At 39.6% G+C, this 6,613-nt stretch overlaps 1 pseudogene; it reads left to right on the top strand.

Moving 5' to 3' along the window:
* The first annotated feature begins 230 nt into the window (after positions 1-230).
* On the top strand, positions 231-534 carry LOC115512358 (annotated as a pseudogene).
* Positions 535-6,613: the final 6,079 nt, after the last annotated feature.

Genomic DNA, 6,613 nt, shown 5'->3' with positions numbered 1-6,613 from the left:
AATTTGTTAGGAGAAATTCAGACTAATTGGAGACCGACCCCCACTTTACTACCTGTCTAATTTCATTCAAAATATTGTGAAAATATTCCATGAACTGTTACTTATCAAGTATTTAAATTAAGTTACTTGTATTACTAAGGGAAAAAAATATGTAATGATTTCAACTCTAAAAGCCAAATGAAATGATATTACAAGAGAACTTTAGGCCCTCGGAGCCCGGCGCGGCCGTCATGTCTTCAGGGGCCTGCGTGAACAGCCTTCCACACTGGGTGGAGCAGCTCAAGCTGGTGGAGAGGGTCAAGGGCTCACAGGCAGCTGCAGAGCTTCAACAGTTAACTGTGCGCCGAATGCCTGCGAGGATGCCCTGGAAGTTTAAGGTGTAAGTGCACGTGTTCCAGCTGGAAGCAACGCCTTCCAGGAGCCCAGATCCTGGGCTTTATCCTAAAGGCTGTAGGGAAGAAGTTCACTAGGGAATGCTTTTAAGCACAAAGTGATGAATAGCTGCCTCCAAGTCACAAGAAAACACTTTTCTCCAGCCAGATGACTTTAGATATTTCAGACCTTTCCTGTGGCCTGGTGCTATAGCCAAAATTCTACAAAAATTGATGGATTTTTCCACTCAGGTAAGGAGACTGGGTGAAGGAGTAGACTTTAAGTAATAATGGCCTGAGTTCTTCTCAGGCCATTTTATTCTATAAAATAAAGTTCTTTTATATGTAAGACAAACAAAAATGTTACCACCAAACACACCTCTTTCATAAGCGAATTACTGGTGTTTCTATATGCCTGGAATATTATGTTCATTTTATTTACTGGATGTTTACATTTTGGGAAGGAAAACATTTTTGTTTGCTAAAAAATTGAATATTTATAATTTGTTGTTCTTAAGATTTTTATAGCATATCAAAACTGGTTCATTTCTTGTGAATTTACAGTTTCTACATGAAGACAAACAAGTTTAGAAGAGGGGGAAGAATAGGCTTTATCAATCAAATGACGTCTGATTTTTCTATTTTTTTAAATGTTTATTTTTGAAGGAGAGACAGAGTGTGAGTGGGGGAGGGGCAGAGAGCGAGGGAGACACAGAATCCCAAGCAGGCTCCAGGCTCTGAGCTGTCAGCACAGAGCTCAACTCAGGGCTAGAACTCACCAGCTGTGAGATCATGACCTGAGCCAAAGTCAGACGCTTAACTGACTGAGCCACTCAAGCGCCCCATGGTCTGATTTTTCTAAATGAGAAGACTATTTTATTTGTAACACTAAACATAGGAGCTATTTCTTAGCAAACTTGTTATGGAAAGATTCATGTTGGGTTGTGTATTAGATTGCCCCATCCTGTGTGTGAAGCAGAGTTGGTCTTTGTCTTCTTAAGTTCCTCTATTTTATAGTTGTGGTTGTACTTAAAAATTTTTTTTAAAAAGGAAAAAAAAACCCTACATTGTGTCTTTAAAAAGATGTTTAAATATGATCTTCGCAACATTTTGCAAATGATTAAAAACAAAATAATGTGAAAATACTACAGCTTAAATGAATTTTTAATGTCACAGGTAGGTTTTACTTTGATGATGTGCCTTTGATTTAATCTGGGACACTTTTAAAAGGATACTTTATTTGTGTTTGTCATGATCTTTGATGAGCTTGGAAATAAAAATTTCTGCTTAATTCATCATTTTTTTTTAAAAAAGAGAATTTTAGTTGAAATCTTAAGCAGATTGGCAGAAAATTTTTACAAAACACGTATCTAATAAGAATCGTATCCAAAATATACCCGAAAAATTCAAAACTCAAAATGAGAAAACAAATAACCAAATGAAAAATAGGGAAAAGCCCCAAAGAGACACATCACTGTAGAAGATATGCAATGGAAATTTGCATATGAAAAGATACTCTACAACGTTAGTCATTGGGGAAATACAAATTAAACCCACAATGAGATACCACTATCTCAGAATAGCTGACATTCGAAACACTGACAACACCAACTGCTTCCAGGATGTGGAGCAACAGGAAATCTCATTAATTGCTATTAAGAACAGAAAATGCTACAGCTACGTTGGAAGACAATTTGGCGGTTTCTTACAAAACTGAACATAGTCTTACTATACATGTCAGTAGTCATGTTGCTTGGTATTTATCAAATGAACTGAAAACTTATGTCCACATGAAAACCTACAGATGGATGTTTATAGCAGCTTTATTCATAATTGCCCAAACTGGGAAGCAACCAATATGTCCTTCAATAGGTAATAGGTAAATAAACTGTGGCCCATCAGGACAGTGCCAAAAAGGAAATGAGCTATCAAGCCATGAAGAGACATGCAGAAACTTTAAATGCATGTTACTAAGTAAAAGAAACCAATCGTAAAAGGCTACATACTATATGATTCCAACTGTACGAATGAATTCTGGAAAAAGACAAAACTGTGGAGACAATAAAAGGATCAGTGGTTGCCAGAGGTTGAGGTTGGAGGGAGAGATGAACCAGTAGAGCACAGAGGATTTTTAAGGCAGTGAAACTGCTCTATGTGATTCCATAATGATGGATACATGTCATTATGAAGCCAACTCGGCCCTCCAGCCAACCTAGTAGTCTTCAAGCCTTAGCAAACAACCTTAACCTGCGTGACTGATTAACTTTTCTTTGTGTATCTATGATCATTCATACGTTCCTAGAAAAAACAGAACACCTCTGCACATCAGGAAACAGAAACCAGACCTCCAGGCACTAAGGAACAGACTTTCTTATACTGAGGAGGGATCTTGGGGCAAGCTGAGGGCAAAATACAGGCTGGCACACCCCCCCTCCCCACTCCCCACCCCCCCAGCAGTTGGACTTTGTGCGCTATTCCTCAGACACTCATGGCTACCCAAGAACAAAGAAAAGGAGTTTAAGTGCTTGCCATGGTAATGTGGGAAACTAAGACAAATGAAAAATTAAATTCTCTTAACTGCCTATAGTGCAATGACGAGTCCTTGAGACCAGCAGAGTGACCTCCCTCTAGGAGCTCAGCTGCCTCAAGGGTAACACTTTGCTGGGGGCAAAAGAGAACCTTAGCTTAACATTATCCCAAACTCGAGGATCAGGTTGAGTCGAGGATCTCAACTGCCCTAAGACATATGCTGGCAATCATACTCCAAGCTTATGGCCCCTCAGTATACATCTAAAGGATCTCATGACTGAGGTGTTATTAAATGGTAATAAATGGTGTTTCCTAACAACAGCTAGCCCCTCAAGGTCCTGGAAACCTTGCTTCCAAAATTCCTTAGAGATTTACTGTATCCCTGACACCCTCCCAACCTGAGGGTATATAATGAGTTACCCATCACAACCCCAGTGCAGCTGTTCCTAACCATGGGTCCTGTCCCCATGTTTTAATGAAATCACTTTTTTGCACCAAAGACATCTTCAAGAATTCTTTCTTGGCTGTCGGCTCTGAACCACCCCACCATCACCCCAAAACTTCATCAATACAATCTCCGAACACTGACATAGTGTCTGTAGCCTGTACCATCTAGTCTGTATGTAATCAAGAAATGTTAACTGCCCTAAACTCCTTTAAAAACTCCTGAGCCAGGCAGAAACCTCAGAGTTGGCCTTTGGACAGGAGTCTGCCTTCTCCCCAGGTGGCCAGCCTCCTGAATAAATCTCATATTCCTTTCCGATCAAAGGAATCTTGAGTGTTGGAATCTTGTCTCTTGAGTGTTGGCTTTTCGAGTGACAGGAAGCCAAACTTGGATTTCGGGAACAATCATATATTCATCAAGATCTATAGATTATACAGCACCAAGAGTGAATTCCAATGTAAATGAAGGAATTTAAGTGACAATAATGCATCAATGTAGGTTTGATTGTAACAAATGTACCACTCTGATGAGGAATATTGATAGTGGGGGATACTGTGCACTTGCGTGGGGTGGAAGGGATAAGGGAAGCCTCTGTACCTTCTGCTGACTTTTGCTGTGAACCTAAAAGTGCTGTGAAAAATAAAAATCAATAAAATAAAAAAGATTCCAAGAGACTTTACATCTCAAAAACTTTTGAAACAATTTTTAGTATAGCCATTTACATTTAGAAAATATATAATTTCTTTTCTTTTGTTATTTTATATCATGTTTTATTTTAACTTCCTAACTAATAGTGCCTGTTAGAGTGTCACTAGTACCTTTAGATGCTGTATTTATAACATTTGTTCTTAACTTAAATTGCTGTTGCTTTAGCATGGGCGTATCACGTTTGCAGGCTAGTCTGCAAAATCATTAATCATTTTAAATTAGGTGGAAGTAGGTTCACCTGAGGGCATTCCATGACAATTTTGCTCTTCCAGAGAATTCCCTTCCTTATGATTATTGAGAAAATTGTGTATTGTTTATTTTTAAGTGAATGTCCTCATTTTTATTTCACACAATTTTACCCGCCTCCTTCATCACCCTCAACTCCAGTAGCTTGATAGAAAAGCTTAAATTATCAGACGTCCTTTTCTGATGAGTTACTGAACACTTACTTTGAAATATAAAAATTTTCCCACACATACAGCTATTAAATAGCAACTAATTTTAGCTCTCACTTCAAAGGCTTCTTAATGTAAATAGGAAGGCTTCTGAATGAGGCAATAGTTCACTGGTGATCATTTTTCCCTTCCTATTTCACAAATATATATCTGCCAGATCCATACCTGTATGATAACTCAGCAGGATGTTTTTATGAAGATTCTCAAAAGGATTGTTCAACTCAAATATTAGGACATAGCTCTGGTACCTTAAATCAAGAAAGTGAAAAAGAATTGGTCCAAGTGAAAAAGAAGCTCCCAAAGGGTCTGACGCCTCTCATCACCTGACAGAGAGCAAGTGGCAGACAAGTCTCTGTAACCTCAGTCTTGGTGGCTCAGCCTTTGGGATGCCGAACAGCAAAGTGTAAATTTTGTTTTCTGAAGTGACATTGTGTCCAAGTTTTACCTAACTTTCCACTATCAGAAGAGTCCCTGGGAACAAATCTTGGAGAAAAGAACTGTGGGTATCAATACCATACCTGCTTGCACAACAGAACAAGCCAGGACTTAGTGCGGGGGCGGGGGGGGGAGGGGGTGAGGGTCCTGGGCAGGGCTGCAAAGGGCAGATTCCAGGGCCCATGCATTTTCTTAAATCTTTATTTATTTTTGAGAGAGAGAGAGAGAGAGAAGAGAGGGAGGGATAGTGTGTGAGCAGGGGAGGAAGAAAGAGAGTGGGAGACAGAATCCAAAGCAGGCTCCAGGCTCTGAGCCACCAGCACGGAGCCTGATGCAAGGCTCGAACCCACAAACCATGAGATCATGACCTGAGCTGAAGTCAAAGGCTTAACCAACTGAGCCACTCAGGCGCCCTGGGTCACATGTTCTCTTTGGGTCACCAATGCCCCCATAGAGGCCATTTTTAAATTGCCAGGGTGTTTTCTGATGTTACAGTGATTGAGGAACATTACTGCCATTTAGTGCATAGGGGCCAGGGATACTGTCCATGCTACAACACTTTAAGAAAGCCTTGTACAATCAAGTGTTGTCCTGTGTCCTTCATTGCTCTGAAATGTCCCATCAGACATTTGTATAAGTGCAAATCCTGTTTTTTAAAAAATTATGTCAGCCTAAAAACTAATGATATTTTGTATATAACACGAAGTATTTATTGCATTGTTTTAAGATGTGCATGGTATTTCAGACTCTAATATTATATACTGTACTAGTCTGCATTTGTAGCTTCTTAATTCATGGTGATTCTACATATGGATGCAAACATATGACCATTTGATATGTCTTTAATATTAGTGCCTAAGCATTTGCATATTGAAATACATATAATTTTGTTACAAATTATTTTACTTTTGTGTTTGCTTTATAAGATGGTTAACCGTTACATCAATTTTTTTGAAATTATCCATGAGGGGCGCCTGGGTGGCTCAGTCAGTTAAGCGTCCAACTTTGGCTCAGGTCATGATCTCATGTTCTGTGAGTTCGAGCCCCGCATCGGGCTCTGTGCTGACAGCTCAGAGCCTGGAGCCTGCTTCGGATTCTGTGTCTCCCTCTCTCTCTGACCCTCCCCTGTTCATGCTCTGTCTCTCTCTGTCTCAAAAATAAATAAACATTAAAAAAAAAAAAAAAGAAATTATCCATGTAGTAGGTTTTATCATCTATCAATTTTGTTTCAAGAGAGTAAAGACATTGTTACAAAAGACTTCTTATTAAAATAAAAGTTTAGGGGTGCCTGGGGTGGCTCAGTCAGTTAAGCATCCAACTTTGGCTCAGGTCATGATCTCGCGGTTTGTGAGTTCGAGCCCTGCGTCAGGCTCTGTGCTGACAGCTCAGAGCCTGGAGCCTGCTTTGGATTCTGTGTCTCCCTCTCTCTCTGACCCTCCCCTGCTCATGCTCTGTCTCTCTCTGTCTTTAATAAATAAATAGTTACGAGAAAATTAAAAAAAAAAAAAAGAAAAGTTTAGTTTATCCATTCACCCATAAGAAGAAATGAAGTTCTGATATATTCTTGTATGAACATCAAAAACATTAATGTTAGGGGCACCTGGGTGGCTCAGTCAGTTAAATGTGACTCTTGATCTCAGCACAGGTCATGATCTCATGGTTTGTGAGGC

This window comes from Lynx canadensis, chromosome B1 (assembly GCF_007474595.2).
Source record: "Lynx canadensis isolate LIC74 chromosome B1, mLynCan4.pri.v2, whole genome shotgun sequence".
Classification (NCBI taxonomy): domain Eukaryota; kingdom Metazoa; phylum Chordata; class Mammalia; order Carnivora; family Felidae; genus Lynx; species Lynx canadensis.
Note: the sequence above shows the minus strand (reverse complement) of the source record. Positions and strands in the feature narration are given on the sequence as shown.